Source organism: Rissa tridactyla, chromosome 2 (genome assembly GCF_028500815.1).
Source record: "Rissa tridactyla isolate bRisTri1 chromosome 2, bRisTri1.patW.cur.20221130, whole genome shotgun sequence".
Taxonomy (NCBI): Eukaryota; Metazoa; Chordata; class Aves; order Charadriiformes; family Laridae; genus Rissa; species Rissa tridactyla.
The window spans coordinates 25661883-25681575 of NC_071467.1; positions in this window are offsets into that span (position 1 = coordinate 25661883).

A 19693-nucleotide genomic window follows, 5' to 3' on the forward strand; every position below is an offset into this window, starting at 1 on the left:
GTACCAAACCTCCTTAAATGTCAGGAATGAGACTTGAGAGAACTTCATGGCTGCCTTCAGGCGCCTTAGGAGAGGTTTTAAGGAAGGATCCCATTGAGCGAGGAAGCTCAAGGACAGCTTGAAGTGAAAAGAAGCTCTGCCTGCTCTGTAAGCAAAGACATGCAGCTGTGGCTAATGCCTGTGTAAGTACCAGCCACCACGTGCTCATGTTACTCATGTCCCAAGTAGATGTTTGGATTTTCCTCCTGCTGGAGCTGCACTGCTTCCCGAGCAGCGGACCAAGAGCTATTGACACAACTCCCTCAGCTCCTGCAAAACCCCAGCAAATTACTGCAGGGAAAGACAAACCAATTCCAGCGAGGTAGGGCCATGTGGCTTATTGCCTGGTGCTGAGGTGAGCTGAGCTGTTATAGACTGTCTCCGACACATGTTCATCTAATCTGTTCTTTAAAACCTCTAATGACTACCTTCCCCCAGCCCACAAAGGTAGCCTGCTCCTGAGCTTATCTTTGATTGTAGCTGGGAAGTTTGTCCTAATATCTAATCTAAATCTCCTTTGCTTGCAGTTAAACCTATTACTCCTTGTCCCACTCCCAGTGAACATCAAGGCAACAGATTTTCATCCTCTTTACAGTAATCTCTGAAGGCTGTTATCCTGCTCCCTCCAGACCCATCCATCTTCTCTTCACTAGACTAAACAACCTCAGGCTCTTTCAGCCTTTCCTCACAGGTCAGGTTTTGTAAACCTCTTAACACCCTTGTTGGTCTCCTGGGGCTTTCCATTTCATTTACGTCTTTCTTAAAAGGTGATGCCCAGTGCTGGATGCAGCACTTGAGCTGAGATGTTCCCAGTGCCATGAAGTTACCACGCATCCCTTGGACTTCCCATCCGCATGGGTACACTTGTAGGTGTCACTGTGGTCACTCGGTCTGTGTTTACTCCCAGGTCTCTTCTGGCATCTGGTCAGTCACCCCCTGTTTCAATTGAAGTCTGTTTGACCTCCTTGCACTTTGCACGTGTCTCTCTTTGGTTCCATTTGTTGATTCTGGAAAACCTCTCCGATTTTTCATAGCTATTTTGAATTTTAATCCTGGGCCCCAATATGCTCACAATCCTCCTGGCTTAGTGTGATGGGCCGATTTTATAAGCATACTTTATTCCATTATCCGAGTTACTAATGAAAATATCAAACAGAAACAGGCCCCGGACAGTCCCTGGGTGACCCCATTAAAAATGAATTTTCAGTTTGATGGCAAACTGTGATAAGTTCAGCATGTTTTTCAACCACTTGTGCACCCACGGACTAATGATTTCATCTGGCCTGGATTTCCTTAGCTGGCCTTACAAGAATGTCACGGGGGACACATTCAAATGCCCTGCTCTAGTCAAGGTATGTATTGCTGCTGTTGCCAAGAGAGAGGAAACGTCTTTGTTCTTCCAAATCAGGTTTGCCTTGGCCATGCTGTGCCAGGCTGTGAGGAGGAGGACTCCTGCCCAGCCAGTTACAAAGCATCAACTGGAGTCAGGGAAGTTTTTGGCAATTGCTATTTTAAAACTGTAAAAAACCACATTGTTAAATGCAGCGTTTCTTACTGCTGATGAATGCTGGAGTCTGCAATGATCACGAGTCTGTAATGCCACTACAAAGCGCCACAGAAAGAGCTCAGTGGGGATGGAGGAGAGCAAGGCAGCATCCCACACCTGCAGCAGCCTGTCCTGAGGCTCCTTCCCTTATCCTGCATCCGCACCTGGGTTCATCCATAGCCCGCTCCAAACCAAACGCCAACACCTCTGGCAGCCAGCAGTGAGAACAGCAGCATCCACAGCCCCGGAAAGGCTGAGGGGTGTCATACTGTTGTTTTCAAGGCAAAAATCATACTCCTTGATTGAAGACAGGTTTGACATTTCCATGCAGCCCTTGCAGGGAGTTCAGAAAATGGAGACACGTTGTTTTACCCAGACTAAGAAAGGTGACGGCCACAGGGAAGGAAAGCCTGGGGAGAATCTCCTTCGGTGGAAGGTTCCCCAGAGGGAGGAGAAACATCCTCCTGGGAGAAGACAGGAGAAGACTGGCTGTGCTCCTCAGCCACAAGCTTGAAGAAGATGCTCCAGGAGCGACAGGACTTTGTTATTCATCACAAGGAAAGAGGCAAATAATTTTTAACACATATTTTGGTTGCCTGGGGCTGGGTGCACACTGGGTGCCACGGTGGCCTCCACCGCTGTGGGATCCGGGGCAGAGCCTTTTGTGCTGGTAGCTCTGGGCTATGTATATTGCACCTTTACATTCAACTTGATACTGCCTTTAGCCTGCTGGCCCCCTGCCAGCACAGCTGCAGAAAGGTTGGGGAAATTTGCCATAATATGCTTGGGAATTCTTGTGGAAGGCAAGTTTCACCTACTGCAGTGGATGTGGATAGGTTTAAGGGGTTTGGGTTTCTTTTTGTCCTGAAATGCTCATCCTCACTTAAAATCAGAAGTAAGGTGAAGCTTAATGTTAAAATATTCCAGCATGAACATACAGGACCACTGGAAATCAGTGTTTAAGACTGTTTAGAAAAATGCACTGAACTCATGCCCTGGATTAAAACCTGTGGAACCAAAATATTACTTCAAGCAGGATCCAGCCAATGTTCCTAACACCATACTTTGGTGAACACCTTCAGAAAGCTCAGAGATGGGTGTCCCAGCCACTGCTCAGCCAGCGGCACAACCCCAGCCTGCTGGGGGGCTTCGGGCAGCCTTGCCCCTGCGCTGCCCAGCCTGAAGCCAGCCTTCCCTGCCTCCCCCTGCCTTCGAGGAGTGAAATGCCGGCACAAAAATCTCTGATGGCACCAAGGTGGCACCAAGCATCCCAACCGCTACACCCTTCAACTGCAAGAGGGCTTTATAGACCCTGGAGGAAGACGATTGCAAGGGCACGAATGATTAAAGATAGAGACACGGCAGACTTCTATCTGTTTCCTATCAGGAAAAGCATAAGTGATGTTTTAGGTTTTCAAGAATACCCTAATTCAGCATTTTGCTGCAGCAGGGTGGTCACTGGGCTTTGGACCGCAGCCCAGCCAAACAGAATGGAGCTTTTCATCAGTTAAAATCCAAGAAGGGAATAATGATCTCAGAGTTTTGTATTTATCATTGGATTTGGCCCGCTGACCCGCCTAAGGAAAGGCAATGGCTTGAAACGGTTTTCACAAAGCCAAGACCTAAACGGCTGCAGTAAAAATTAATTTTATCCTGATCTCTTTTTTTTTTTTTTTCACAGATACACATTTTTCTGTCATGTTTGGATAAATCCTGCCCCCACGGTTCCCTCAGAATGGTCAATGCAACTCTCCATGCTGTGAAAGTCTACGCTGGCCCGAAGATGTCACTGTCTTGGCAGTGACTCGCACAGCCCCAAACCGGGCTATATGGAGTTCTGTGGATTTATGTATGATTCAGCAGCAACAAGTGTGAAAAGGCTGAGGCTGCTGGCGCTTGCCCTTCATCAACCTTTTCCCATTCCTGGCACTCACCGTGAGCATTGCTGGCTGCAGATATTTAAAGAGCAAAAAGAGCGAATACTGCTTTTAGCTTTTTTTTTTTCATTTCGTGTTTTTCCGTCCTCTTTGTTCATTTAAGCAGATATTTGTGCTTTTATGGACATGAAAATCTTCCCCCAGCCCTCTTAGCACCAGTATGGGCCATTCTCCCAGCAAATGCTGTGCAGTGACGAGCAATACTCCTTGTCCTGGCAGCCTTTCTCCTTGGCGTAGGCACTTTTTCCCCTCATCCAACAAAACACGTGGGGTTTGGGTGGTGAAAGCACAGGGGTTTTCCTAAAGGTGGAAACCTAAAGACCTTTACATAAAAAAACCCCATAAAGTAAAAAAACCCCATAAAGTAAAAAAACCCCACTCTTAGAAAAGACTACGGGATTTCCGTGCTTTCAATACACCTATGGAAAATGAAGACAAAATCCCTTTCAGGCTACGCATAGAAAAGCATGCTACAAAATCCCTTTATACCTGCTACAATCCCAAAGCCCCATGTTTCTTTCTTCTAATAGAATTCTTCTGGTATGAAATAGGGGCAAGATCTAGGGCAAGATCCCTAAAATTGGGTCTTCAGACTTGAAAATCCACCTAGATCCTAGGCTGTGATTTCGTCTCCAGGGTTGTCTCCTCCCAAGAGGTACCTACATTCATTGGGCACTTTCCAGGTCCCTGACACCTAAATTCTGCCATCCATGTGTCCCTCAGGCGTAATGTTAATTGTTAATTGATGTTAAGTTGATTTGGTGGTGGGTGGGGGTTTTGAGGAGGAGTGTTCGGAGCTGAAACCGCCACGACAGGCAGCATTACTTTACATCTGTTTTGGCTGCCTCAGCAGAGCTGCTAGTAATTAAACAAATGGAGCTTGATTTACCGTCCAAAGACGATCTCTCCAGGTTCACTGTGAGCAGCATTGCTTGCTGCTAAATCCAGAGCGGAATTTGCTTTCAGATTAAAAAAAAAAAGCTTTTTTTTTCAGAAAGCAAATTCACCTATGACGATTAGGGGACCGGAACCCCTCTCTTATGAAGAAAGGCTGAGGGATTTGGGTCTCTTCAGTCTGGAAAAAAAACGGCTGAGGGGGAATTTATCAATGCTTACAAATACTTAAAGGGTGGGTGTCAGGAGGATGGGGCCAGGCTCTTTTCAGTGGTGCCCGGGGACAGGACAAGAGGTAATGGGCACAAACTTGAGCATAGGAAGTTCCACCTAAACATGAGGAGGAACTTCTTTACTTTGAGGGTGGCAGAGCCCTGGCACAGGCTGCCCAGAGAGGTGGTGGAGTCTCCGTCTCTGGAGACATTCCAAACCCGCCTGGACGCGTTCCTGTGCAACCTGCTCTGGGTGACCCTGCTCTGGCAGGGGGGTTGGACTAGATGATCTCCAGAGGTCCCTTCCAACCCTATGGTTCTATGATTCTATGGTTCTGACAGCAAGAGAAATCACATGCTTAAAGACAAACGAGATGTATATTTGATTTTATTCTTCTTTCCCACAACATACATGATTGCTGGAAATTCTTTCTTTCCTGTGCACGATCTTTTTTCTTTTTTCTGTTTATTTGCCCTGATTCGGAGCTAACAGCTGGTTTTACCTATGAGGACCAGCTTGCAGATGCACTTCAGGATATAAAGCACATTTATGATAAGACACCTGATAAATCCCTTTACATTCCGAATCTTTCCTGTAAAGCTGGGCAGGGGGGTGGGGAGTGGAGAAGGAGAAGGAGAAAAGACCTGCTTTAGGGTGATGTCATAGCTGTTGGGCACATCTGCCCCAAATTAAATTACCATCTAAAGGGCTTATTTCCCAACCATATTTCTTTTCAGCTTGGAAGGAGACATAAAGCAGCGTATCCCTTCAGTTTGCATTTGGGGAGTCTCCGAAAATTTGGGATCACCCTTCACAGTATGCCAGCAAGATTTACTAGGGCCGAGTCTCTCAGGTGATGATGCTGTGCAAGTTGCATGAAAAATGAATCTTTCTTGGTGCCTTGATTAAGTTATGACTCATAATAAATCTTCCGGAGACATCCAGCCTGTCTCGCTAAGAGCATGAGGGACCTTTACAAAGCCCTCTAAGAAGGTGTGAGAAAGGGATCTCACCTGTAAAGAAGAAAGCTTGCAAAAGTGAACCTGTTTGGATTTTAAAATATCCCTTCTCCATCTTTCACAGCAAACTCTGCATGCATGACAGAATTCGAAGACAAAAATGCAAAAGGTGTAGAAATAAACAACATTTAAACACACCAAGGATAAAACACTTGCACATAGGCTGCTTTGCCTACTGCAGTACCAAAAAAAAAGTAACAGGGAAAAAAAAAAAAAGGGAAGAGGAGAAAATGCAGAAAAACTAATTTTTTTTAATACTTTTTATGTGATCTTTCCCTGTGAAGGCACTCAGACTGTATGGCTGCCAGGTGATAAAGAAGAGGGAAATGCTGCACCAGACAAAAAACCCCATCCTCTTGCTGCCTACAAGTGCAAACTGCAGGTGTCCCCGTTGGCAAAGCCCCATGTGACAAGGGAGCCACCTCTTTTGCCTTTGGCATATGTTCCCTGGGCCTGGTGGCCGTGACAAAGCTGTGCCCGTGTGTGGCATGTGCTGCATCGGTGGGAAAGAGCCCGGTACTGCCTGGGCAGCCCAGCCAGCTCCGGCAACCTGGACGCTGAACACAGTCATACAGGCATCGTTTTGTAGGAGCTCCACTAAAATCCATGGTAAGTACTTAGAAATGGAGTGAAAATACCCCAAAATGCCTCTTTCAAAGCACCAGACAAGTAGTATCCAAACACAGCAAAACCCTTCAGCCCATCTAGAAACCACAGCCCCGGTTTTGTGCCGAAGTAAACCAGCGTGGTCGGTGGAGGTGTGCTGATTTGCACCAGCTGAGGAACTGTTCCTATATTTTCACCTGGTTCATGAAGATTTATATACTAATTCCCTGCAAAGCATTATAATGAAAAAAAAAAAAAAGAAAAAAAGAATCTTTTAGCTGGGTCCGCAAGTCCTATTTCATAAGTAAGTTGTCTCAGCCTTGCTGCGTCGGATCTTACTGAGAGGACGATACATCCAGGGCTGTCATGTAAATCATTTCCTTTTGAATACTTACGTCTAATCAACTTCAGACCTTGTTTTGGACACATTGTACATTTCATAAGCTGAAGAACTCTCTCTGATGAAATCCTTGCCTCCTGACCCCAAAATACATCTGAACAAAATTGTCCCATCAGGAGTTCAGATAATTGCTTGGCCTTTCCTGTCAGTCATAAACCAGACCGATCCAACTTTTTTGGACACTTCCCCACACTTTAATGTGCTTTTCAAACACATTCCGAACAGCATAACAGAATAGGAATGGTTGCTTTTATAAATGTGTGGTACTTTATATGCTTAAGCAAAGAAATCAGAGACTCTCTTTGCTGGTGCCATATGTATTATTGTGTGATAAAAATTTACCAGCATGTAGTTCTGCAATTATTGTTCTTACAGCTCCATTAGTCTTAAATCTTATTTATGTACCGTGGGCTCTTTTTTCTTGCACTGGAACTCCCAGGCTCTCCCTTTTCTTGCGCCAAAGCTTATGAAGGAGCGAATAGTCCAGGCACAATTTGAAGACTTGATCTTTTTCCTGCCCAGAGCAAGTGCGTTTAAGAGTGATGCCTTTCTGCTCCCACCCACAAACTCCTTCAGGGTGCACAGCTCCTTGGACCTCACAGAGGTGGCCGCTGGCTGATGCAGCAGGACACCAGCACCGAGCAAGGTTCACGCTTGCTGCCTGGCTGCGGCAGCATCCACGGTGCGAGGATGCAGCTTGCAACAGGGACAAGCCAAAGTCCTCGTTGGGGACCGAGCTGGGACACTGCCCAAGCGCTGCTGGGGGCAGCAGGGCCAGATGTCTGCATGGAAGCCACGGTGTGGACTCAGCAAAAGCTGTCGGATAGTATCCTATTGACTGCTGAGGGGGCCATGATTTTCTGCCCCCATCCCTCCTTGCCAGCCTGACGGTGTGCACAGGAGAGCTCGGGGAGGTGAGGAAGATTTGCTGGAGGAAGCCCAGCACATTTCTGACGGTGAATGGCAAGCCGCCCCATGGACTTGGACGGTGCTAAATCCCAAACAATGAGAAGCATTACAAATATTCAGACATCACAGACAAGGGTTTACCGAGATCACAGTCTTGAGTTGAAAGTCTGGGAATTCCTCAAGGAGAAGGTGTGGTCTGGGGCAGCGCATGTGAGCTGAGAGCTTTCCAAGTGCCTCTGCAGCTCTCAACATCTGATGAGAAGATTAAGTTCATGGGCAAAACACACCGTGAAAAAGGAAAGCAGGCTGCTGCGGTTATCAGTAAGTTGAAAGGACAAAACGTATGGGAATGTTAGAAAGGAAAAATCTTTAAAAGGCCATTCTACATCAAGAAGAAACCCCTCCAAGGAGTGGAAAATGGGGACCTGCAGGGCTTGGGTCCCATGGAGGAAATTCACTTCTGCACCTGAGTCCTGGACGCATGAGCAGAGGTGCAAAGCCATATGTTTCCTGACAGACTGTTAGGATGCTAAACCTGCGTATCTCATAGGTCCTGTGGACAGGACAGGCTCCATTAGACATCACAGATCCTCTTTGAGGTGTCAGGCTCTTGGTAGTTTTCCTGGAAGTCATTGCTACCTAGCAGGGGTGACAAAACTCTGCCTGCCACAATTTAGCACTTTATACCATCAACGAAGAGTAATCTGGAAACACGAGTAGTGTTTCTGACACTGGTGAGTGACACACAGGGCAGGGTTTTGGCTCCAGCACATACGTGCTCACGGGTTTCAGGTCTGTACGTGCTACAGAACCGCTCCTGAAGCTCACTCTGGCTTTATCATTTTGCAGTGTACCTTTGTGAGCCTGTAGTCTCAGGCAGAGATCTCACAGCGTTTATAAACTGTCCTTTGAGGACATGCAAAAAAGCACGAAATCTCAGCAAGTTTGTATTCTCTGCGAGAGCACCTGCAGCAAAGGCCACAGGAGTCCCTTGGGTAACTGTTGCACCCATCAGGGTGACAATGCACATGGACCAGCACATAATGAGCTGCTTTCCCTCAAACTTTTCATGATTTCAGGAGTTAACGCTAAGTGTGGGAAAATAACTTTCATTTTTTTCATAGCCTTGCATTTCTCCATTACTGTGAGAAAGGCCCTTAGCTCGTCATTCCCCTGCACTGTGAATGGCGTGTGTGATTTCCAGGTTGGATGCCCGCTGTTTCAACCTTTATCTTCTTGTTTCCTCCCCTCACATTCTCTCTGTGACTGCTTCACGTCTCCGCTGTCGTCCCTGTTTGATCGTTGCAGTGTGCAAGACAAGCGTCCTGTGGAAAAACCAGTCGGCGGGATGCTGCTCTGGGGACAGAAATGAGCATATAGAACAAAAGAACACAGAAGTGAGGTCAGAGATTTGCGTGAAGTCAGGGCACTGCCACATCCCGGGAAATAGGAACAAAATGAAGTGGACTGTCCCCCAAAAGACCTGCGTGACTGTCACAGAGGCATTTAGGAATTCAGGAGACGCTCAGGATGGCGTGTGCCCGTGTGTCAGAAGTGGGCTGAGAACAGGGAAAACACATCGCAGGGCGGGGGCGGGGGGGGGGGGGGGGTCCCCCCGCCGCCCCGGGGCCCGATCCGGCCGCAGCGGGGCGGTGGCGCGGCTGCCTCTGGCCGCCAGGTGGCGCTGTCGCCCCGGGCACGGCCCGGCCGCCCCTCTCCCCCCGCCGGGCGCGGGGGCGGGGAGGGACGGAGGGACGGACGGACAGATGGACGGAGGGACGGACGGAGGGACCGAGGGACGCTGCCCCGGGCGGGTTTATTCACAGGTTGCCCAGGTTTTCCCCAGGGGTTGTGTAAGTTCATTCTGAGCGCTGCACGGCAAGGCTCAGTGATTTTCCCAAGGACCCTCTCAGATAGTTTCTCCAGGAATAGAAGAAAAAGCCTTTCTCACTGCCCGGTGCCTCTAAATTACATCACGTAGTTCAGCCACTGTGGTTTGGTCCTTCTATGAACTGGTCTTCTACAGAAGTGCCCTTCCCTCTGATCATTTTATCCTGTGCTGGTGGCCCCGAGCTCCCATCTCTGCCCTAGACACTTGCAGCAGCTTCACAACGTCACTCGGCAGCGGCTCGCTTTTAGTTCAGAGACACTTGCTATTGAAGCAAGCGCACAATTTAGAAGTCCATCACGGTTCAGAAATGTTCCCCCAAATTCAGAGCCCAAATCCCCATCCTGGTTCTCAACAGTCACCGAGTCCTGCCAGTGTTTCGTCACCCACCAGTCATTTTCTCCGTGGCTCACTGCCACAGGCGCTGCCAGGTGTCCCTGTGATGTGCTCCGCTCTCTTCCCAGGCACCTGGGCAAAGGGCAGCCCATGACATTTTCTGATCACCATCTGCTGATGTTTATTTTGGCCCTCCTACAGCTGTTTCCAAATGACTTTTGTGGGAGAAACATGGAAAACAAGATTTAGGGCAACTCGCCAAAGGAATTGGAAGGTGAAAACTCCCTGGGCTGACATCTACTCTTTTTGCAGGTCACCCTGATGGGTGCCTTAGCAGAGCATCGGTGCTCCATCCTGCCTTGCTCTGAGGACCCAGTACAAGTGCACAGCGCCAAGTCCCTTGGGAGAGGCAAGAAGCCCCCACAGTTCTCAAAACTGGGGCTTAGGAGTTTATCCAGAACCCAACCTCTGCACTGGAAAACCTGTGACTTCAGAGACAAGTGGGGTTTGGACGGGCTGAAAATGCAGCGAGAGCACCAGATTTTCTTCAGATGTGTGGATGCTGTTGTAGGCTTCATGAAGCATTGGCAAATGAAAAATGAAGTTATTTTAATAAACAAACATTCACATGTAACCACTGGAAGGTGAAGTCAGAAGTTTGGAGTTGGTTTGCATTTTAACGGGCACAGAAACAACAACAAACTGAGGAAACATGCTTGTTTGCAAGGCTGCCTGAGCAAAGCCATACGAGTCAGACTGAGAGCCATCAAACTTACGTACACTGAATAATATCCCATTACTGTCTGAATGAATAAGGCAGCCCTCGATGGAGCTACCAGGAAACGTGATTCCAGTAAGTTATATACAATTCTGGCCTTGTTTTTTAAACATATGTATTAATTATTTTTTGGAAGAAAGAAACCCATTGCATTATTTTTGGCCAATGCTCTCCTTTTCTATAGCTTTGATAAAGCTCGGTCTGTGAAATATTTCTTCAGCTACCTCAAAGCAAGTGTTGACACCGCCAAGAAGGAAGGAAGCAGTGCTAGAGCAAAAGAAATATATATAAGGGAAAGCCTGGGCTGTGGCTTCATGCGATGAAGTAGAAGATGCCCTGCCAGACAGTGAAGTGCTTCTATTGACTTGCCCTGGAACTTAGTCCTTTTGCTGAAGAAATACTGTGGGATTTCAGGCGCAAATGACACTTGGTGAATTTTGAGGCAAAAATTGATGTCGATTAATTATTCGGTGAGATTTAAAAATTGTATTCACGCTGGGGAACTCTCTCTACAACATGCATCTCTCTGTTTTACATTCCTTGTCATGCTGCTGTTGAAGATATTGAACACCTTCTGCTGTGGAATCCTTGCCCCGGGAAGGGGATGGCATCGGCCAAGTGCAGGCAGTGCTGAGATTTATGGAGAAGTAAAGACAACTTCTGATATTAAGCAAAGAAAGCTGAGCTGGATAAAGAGCTTGCTCGAGTAAAATGAAGCTTTTCTTTTTTTATTTCCACCCCCCCCCCGCTTTCTTCCTTAAGCTTAACAAAAAAGAAAAAGGGAAAATCCCTACTGATTGCATCCAGCTGTTAAAATTTTATGATACCAAGATCCCCAGTTGTCATGACCACTTCGCGTAGTTTAATATGCAGTCGTATTCTTTTCAGTTTCATTTTCTGCCCCAACTTAAGTTAATAAAACACCTTTCAGACAGCCTGTTCATAGCAGTTATAGAGTGCCTGGTCTTCTTTTATAAAGAGGAGAAATGCGTGCAGCTTTAAGAACTAATTCATACACCCACACCCGTTACCTGTGGGATACCTTGGCATGTGAGGAAGTTAAACTGCAACCATAATTCCCATTAATGTCAGCGGGAGCAACGTTTACGCGTTTCCCTGTGCAAAGGGGATGCGGACTGAATGGCAGCAGCTCTTTTCTGGTCACTGTAGAGCAGCCCTGCCACAAAAAGGTCGACCCTCCGCCCCAGCCAAGACTCCCCTTGCCTGCGGATGGCTTTGGGCTCCAGCCCGGAATGGATATATCTCTCCAGACTTTGGAAATTCAGAGGCAAACCAGCACCTCCAAAAGAATGGCACGTTTATTCTCTGTCTCACCCACAGCGAGCACAGTGTTATCTGCAGTGTTTGCACAGCTTCAGCTTGGCTTTCCCAAAGGGTTTTTTTTTTCCTGCTTGATTGGCATAGGCAAAACACCCAGGATAAAAGCAATGCCCACATTTTCTGCTTTTAAATGCACTAGTATTTTTAGTCTGCCGTCGATCCCCGTTCCCTCCTGCCGTGCTGGCGCTCGGCCACGACAGCGGCTGTGCGCGTGTGGGGGTAGGAGGAGCAGGAGCGGGATTCCCTGTGCCAGGGCAGCCTTGGCATCGGCAGGGAGGAGCGATGCTCCGACATCCACTTCTGCTTTAGAGCTCTTTGTTCACTGCGGCACACTGGGGTTGTGCTGGCTGGCTACCACTCTTCCTATATATAGGAGAAGAAAAGAAAAAAAAAAAAAGTTAAAAAAGAATAAAGGCTGTGCTTACATACCAGTCAGTAGCTCAAGGATCGGAACCGGCGGACTTAATTAATCCCAGAATAATCATTTCAAATAAGGGAATCCAGAATTATGGTGAAGCTGCAAAAGAATCAAAATATGCTATAGGCAAGAGGTTTTTGCTGTGCTCTGACTGTCAAGCGCTTCTTTTTCAGCCTCGGCATTCCTTTGTATGTCTTTTGCCTTTGTGGTGTTGGAAATCGTTTGGGGAATCTATTTAACGATGCAGTTTTATGTAAAAGATAACCACAGTACTGCACTAAATATAAGGCAGCCAGAGGAACTGAAAATAAACCGGCTTGGTTTCCTAAGAGGTAGAGCTGACAAACATTTTGGTCAGCCAATGCATTTTGTGGACGATGTTTAAGGAAACATTAGCTGCTAACATGCTTAGCTTGAGGAAGCTTTATGCTCCCGGTGCCAGTATTTATAGTCATAGTTTAATAGGAAGCCTCTAACGATAACATCTTACTGCTTGTTTAATCATCTTTTACTCAGCAGAACAACTGAGTTAATTTGGGAGGGAGAAAGGATGCGGACAGGGGTTCAGTGTGGGGCTGTGTGCCGTGGCACTGCACCCTTGGAGAAAGAGTTTAACTGTTTCCCCGGGGAAAGTCAGCGGCTTCCCCTCGCTGTGCCCATCTCTCACACCATAGAGATTTTAATTACAGAGATTTTAACAAGCAAAAATGGAAATGCAGAGGGAAAGGAGCACTTGCAGCGTGTGCGATGGAGGTTTTCAGAGTTTTCTGAGATGGAGGTGAATTTGCACTAAGGGTGCCCCTCTATTTACTGATCTTCTCAGCAACAGGGAAGATCCAGCCGACAGCTGACCTTGTGATATAAAACCTCTGCCAGCCTGTCTTTTCCTCTCTTTCCCTGATACGCTCCTCTTTCCCTCTGCGCTTCACTCCCTCCTCTGTAAACCCAACAAAATAAAAGAATAGAGGGGAAAAAAGTGGAATTAACGTGACGGCTGTCGCCATCGCACAGTTCAGCCTGTGCCTCCCCTTGCCCTGTGACCGTCTTCAGGCATAACCTCCACAGATCAGGAAGCGTCCCCAGCCTGGGGACTGCTGCAGCACGGCTCCTTCTGACACCAAAACATTAACAAGGATCAATGTGAATTTTGTACTTCCCAGGAGTGGGTTCCTTTTGCCAGAGGCTGCTCAATTGGCACTCCCTGGTTTGCGTCAGTGTGCGGCGAGGCTCCTACGCTGCTCCTAAAGGGATTTCTTTAGGGGAAACGGCTGCAGGGAACCACAGAGGACCTTGACCAGGAGGGCAATAAACAACACCCAGCAGGCTTGGCAGAGCTGGCACTGGCGGACTGCTTTGAACTGAAGAAATATAAGGGAAAACTAAATTTGCCTTACCAAGAAAAAAATTAAATAGCAGTGCTATGGTGGGAAGCAGCCCCTGTCCTGAAGAATTTGGAGCTGAAACAAAGAATGAGGTAGAAACAGCAGCAAGGGGAGATGGAGTGAAACTCCTGAGGTAGTGTGAGTACAGCTGAGATTGGTACCCGCATCGTCGGGGTCTCAGGTAAGCCACTCGCCTGCATCCCAACACCCGTAGCAGAACAGTAACTGAGACGCCTTAAAGTCACCTCAGGGCTTGCAAGAAAACCCAGCTGCCATGCTCAAAGAGCCCGTGCAGTGCTGAAGGGATGAGAGGGAAGCAAGGGAAATGAGAGGACGCTGTAGGGAATTGTAAAATAAAAGGATGCAACTGAATTCCTTCGTGCCGTTAGGCCAAACTGTGGTGATGTCATGCTTTGTACAGACACCTTCATTTTTTTAAAAAAACAAATTTGTTGTTATGTCCCTGTCCCCCTCTAGGCAGAAGGGGCGGTTGTGATCACGACAGAACATCATTTCACAGCACCAGCCTGGGCAAAGCCAACGCCGGACGCCTGAGTTGGGGTATTCACCCTCAAAAAACCCGCAAAACCCACAGTTAAATCTAGCTCATCGAAACTTCAAGTATCCCTACGTAGAATGTAAAAGTGCAAGAAATGTCTGGAAATTATTCCACAGTTTTTTCTAAGATCAGAAGTCACTATTCGGATGTGAGTTCCTGCACTCACTGCACTGAAGCAAAGAGCAGCCCTGGAAGTATGGCCACTAAGTATTAAAGACAACAAATGGTATAATTCAGCCCAAAAACGGAGGGCTGGATCCTGCTGGGGCTGAGGTCCTTTTATGTCCTACAAAATTAGGAATTGTGGATACTCGGCACCGAAGAAGAAATGCTGAGTATCCTCCACGGCTGGGTTTGCAGCCTAGCGGAAAGTCAGATTAAAAAGAAAACAATAAATTAAAGTGCCACCAAATTCCTCAGAAGAGAGAAAGCTGCATTGAAGCAACAGCCTTTCACTTTCCGCCCCCCCAAGAGCTGAAATGAGCAGGCGCTGAGGTGCCAAGCGGTTCCCATCCTGCCACCGGCAGGAGAATATACATTATTCAGAAACGACAGAAATTGTCTGAGTTAGCAGCATAGCTGAACAAAATAGAAATGATAGCAAAACCGGGGGTTCGGTTTATATAGCTGGAGCTCCGAGACAGAAACACAGATTATGACAGGTTAATGGGGACTGTGACATTCCCTATACATGTAAATAAACACTAAATTTGAGAACCTCTGTTTTCCCCAAGCACTAGTAAATAAAAGTATAACAGAGACCTCATGTAAAGTAACCATATGCTTATAATTATACAAACATTGTAGATCCCCTGTGTGAAATTTCACATCTTTATTGCTTCTATTTTAATGTTTACAAAGTTAGCAGTAATTTTTCAAACCCAGGTCTATTCTAAACAGGAAGGACAATTTCCTACATCGTTTTAATTTTCTATGCCAGAGCGAGTGCAAGCCGAACTGCTCTTGCAAACCCCTTCCCTTTCTCGCGCTCTATACGCTGCAGTTTCTTTCCCTGACGTCAGGATGTGTTTTGACGCACCAAGAATGCAGGAGTGGCTTCACTCTTCGTGCCCATATATTAAGTTTTTTTAACTGTGAGCGAGAGACAATATGTTTCTAATCGAAGGCAGTGACAAAAATGCAGAGAGCTCGCAGAGAAGCAACATTGCCACTGGTTCGTGGCAAAATAAAACGCCGTAAAAAGCAACAGTGGCGCGTAGGGTTAGCCCTGCTACTTCTCCCGACTTTTCTTGTGAAAAGACTCACTGCCAAAAGCAGGAGGAAAAGTAAGAGAAATGGGAAAGCCCGTCCCTGCGCTGTGGGGCTACAGAAGCCTCCGCCAAGCCAGAGCACAGGGGACTCCCCTGGATGAGCCCCGCGGGCCGTGGGGTGCCAGGAAAGGCACAGATCCCTCGCGGGGTGCTTGGAAAACGAAACAGAACTTTCTTTGGAGGACCCCAATAAGGGAGCTGGTTCAGACTCTCCTAAAGCAACCCTATTTGTTAGGGTACACTCCTTCACCTCCTGTTACTTCACACGCAATAGTTTTGACAGTTAAAATTCTCGGTACACTCAGACTTTCAAGTTTTACGTTAACAGTTTGGGGAGCGGGCAGGCTGAAACAAATACACCAGGAAAAAAAAATAAAATGATGGTTTGCTGTATTAAGCAAAAAATATATATGTTTGGCTAATGTGATTGTCCAGGATGCAGGCAGCAGAGAAGGGAGCTCAGTGCTTCTTCCCTGAGGATGCTCCTAGCCGAGAGCAGGGCAGCCCAGTCGGGAGGGAGGCAGGGAGAGGAGCTTAATGCCTCAGATTTGGAGCCTCGGAAAGACAAGTCCTGTTTTCAAAACTGAGGCTTGTGGAGGCTGAAAACCAACACATACGGACTACACGGGCACTTCAGAAAATGTTGTGCTAACTGCTCTGCCAGTAGGAATCCCTACCCCCTGATTATGTGGTGTGACCACGGCCTTTTCGGAGCTTTTTGTGGTAAAGGGGGAAGAAGCCCATACTTTCAGTGGGTACATTTCCTAGTCATCCTAATAAAGAATGATTTTGGTTTGCAGAAATAAAAACCCTACAAAAGATCGTTCATGTTAAAATAAGCCACAACCTAGCTGTAAAAGAATAAAGGAGATTAAGAGGGACTGTCTACAAACTGATCGGCTCTGTACTGATGTCACTTATGCACTGCAGTAAGTCTTCCAAAAGGCTAGAAAACAGAGTTCAAACTAGGGTTGCTTAGGCCTTGGCTTGACCACTTGTGCAGGGATGAATTTTAACCTCTGACACTAGTCCTTAACATTGCTGCTCATTTTACGGTTCCAATAAGAGAAATTTCCATTAAACTTCCAGAGTGAAAAAAATGACATTTTATTTTCACTGTAGCCTGTCTTTCAAATTTTGCCTCCGGTATTTCCCGCACACCCTGCCCAGAATATCAAATTCACAGAAAGAAATAAATTTGAAAGATGTGAAATCTGTGTGTTCCAGTGCAATGAAATTCATGAAACTCTTTCTAAAACTGCAGCTTAGAAAGCGTCCCCAAATTGCTTTAGTTTGGAAAAATGTATTGGAAATAAAAAAAAAAAAATTGTTACAAAATATTTATAATGCAATTATAAACTGAAATCCAGCCAACTTTTATTGTTGAGAAAACCGGAAAGGAAATAATTTTAAAAAATGCTATTCTTCTTTTCTGGTGGCCGCTATTATTTTATTCTTCTTATTGTTGTTGCTGCTGTTATTACACCCTTTGCCGAGCTCCAAAACCGAGATCCCAAGTGTTTTGCAGGCACTGACTCATTCACGTGCTGCCCCACAAGGTGCCCGCTCCTGACTGTTGTTCCCAGGTCCGGTTCCACACGGTTCCCTCAATGCCAATCACAACCAAAACTTCTTAAGATGGCTTGATATATTCAAGTCCCTTGCGGTGGTCTGACTGCGTAGCTGCATAAGGCACCACGATTGCTACATCTCCTCAGTTCCCTATGCTCTGTCATTCCCTTAAGTGACTGTCCTGGCAATTATCTATATTGAACAATGGCATTGTCTTCCGAAGTGGCAAAGAGACACCCTGAGCAATGGGGCCCAACGCTGTGAGAAACAGGCAGGAGAGCAGCACTGCCTACTTTATGGCTGTTACTGCTACCTGTGTAGGCTGTCACCCGGTAAGCATCGCTGTCCCGGAGTGATAACAACAGGGTGTGAGCTTCCCCCGGCCTCTGTGCTGCCCGAAAGGTCCCCGGAGATGGGGGAATGGCCCCCGTTTTCTGCAGAGGGCTTCGGGTCAGCCCCCCAATAAAGAAGCGGGGGTGGAAAGCTGCTGTCTGAGTCAATTTTAGAGAACGTGTTAAAACACACAAAAGCAGCAGGTAGAAATGAAATGGGGCTGATGGAAGTTGCTCTGGAGACCACTCGACCCTTGCAGCTTTGCATTAGTATGAAACCACCTTCCCTTGGGAGAGGAGGAGGCCAAGGGAGGAAAAAGCTGAGAACAAAGAGGGAAGAGGAGAGACAGACCGAGAGACAAAGGCAGGAAGGGAACAGACACTCCGGGAGCGGCGAGGGGACCCTGGAAACCAGCAGGGTGGGAGTAGGAAAGGGCAGCCGTGCAACAGCAGCACTGGGGACCACAAGGAGGGGATGTGGGAAGTGGAAACAATATCAGAAAAGGAAAATAGGACAATGAAATGCAGCAGGATAGAAAAGAAAGAGCCTGGGGGACTAGGGTTGGGCAGAAGTTGGCGGAGAAGAAACTGGAGCCGGGCAGCTGATTGGAGATAGCAGACAGGAGCGCGGAATAAGTGAAGAGGGCACAAAAGGGGCAGAAGGAAACAAAAAAGTGATGATAAGGCTCCGGAAGGAACTGGGTCATGGCAAACAAAAAAAAAATAGCCAAAATGCTAAGTACAGAGCAGAAAGGATGGGAGCGGCAAAGGGGACCAGAAGTAACAAAAGTGAAGCATCAGAAAAGTGAAGCCGAAGGGACAGACAGAGGAGGGGAAGGTCCCAGCGCAGAAAGCAGCTGATGAAAAGGGAGGCAAACGGTCAGGAGGGCAGCTGTGAAAGCCAGGGGTTAGACAGGAGGAGTGAAGGCACAATAAATAAAAGGGGATGAAAAAAACGGGAGGGAGAAATGTGGAAATTGGTTTTGCAGAACACTTGCCTCATTTCTGCGCTGTCACTGATACTCTTTTGTAGCACTGTTTCTTCACAGTTCATCTGCCAGCGCCTCGCAGTACATCTATCCTACTAAAAAGAAGCCAAGGCAATGATGGGCCCCATTCTCTAATCCAAGCTACACGATGCGTCCCACATCCACATGGTCACATCCAAATGGCTGTCTAGGGACAGGCCCTGGCACAAGCCCTAACTTGTAACAGGCCTGGGCACTAGCTGGGAAAATGCTAGCTGGCATGGGTGAAAACCACGCCAGGGAACTCACTAAGCCATGTGTGAAGGGTTGTGAGCCCCAGCCTTGGAGTTATCTTCTTCCCTAGTGCAGATGCAGCCTGGGTCACTTGGAATCTGAGACGCTCTTTTGATCTGAATGTCCCCTTCACCGTCCTTATCTCCCCTAACATCTCTGCCCAAGAGCTGGGGAGCATGGTGGGACTGAGCTTGCCACAGGCCAACTAGGACCTACCAGGATAGATGCCTGCTCCATATGCCCTGGCTGGGTCTGCCAGGAGCAGGCACACACTGATGTGTGCGTTGCACTGGAAGTGGCGCCAAAAGTCCCGCATGAGTTGCCCTCTCTTGATGGAAAATGAGAAGGGGGAAGAAAAAGACAAGAAAGTTCGATGTACAACTGCACGGTCCACAAAGAACAGCTGCTGATGAAGGAGTGTGGTCAGAGATGTCAGATTCAACCCGGGGTGAAAGACAAATTCCCTTTATTTGCTATAGACTAAGCTTTCACTGCTAAACACATGTGACCTTCAGGCTGCAGCACCTCTGGCTGGAATGAGAGGAAAATCCACCAGTGGCAGAGCTGGGACAGGTAGGAGAAGTAGGAAGACATGGAGAATGGGGGACAGTGGGGGAAGATCAAGAAAGAACAGCAGAGAAGCTCAGCCCAGGGCAAAGGAACACTTCTGCAGCCCTGGAAGTGTTCAAGGCCAGGTTGGATGGGACTTTGAGCAACCTGGTCTAGAGGGAGGTGTCCCTGCCCATGGCAGGAGGGTTGGAAGTAGATGATCTTTAAAGCCCCTTCCAACCCAAACCATTCTATGATTCTACGATTCTATGATTCTATGAAAGAATGCGGGGAAGTAGACGAGGTTGGCTGCCAGCAGCAGCAGTGCAATGGTTGAGGCAGGAGCACGAGAAGGAGGTCGGGAAGAAGCAAGGAGGGGACAGGACAGGTAGGGTAACAGAAGCTTGTTGCCATGCTTTCTCCATGGCTGTGAATCATAGTA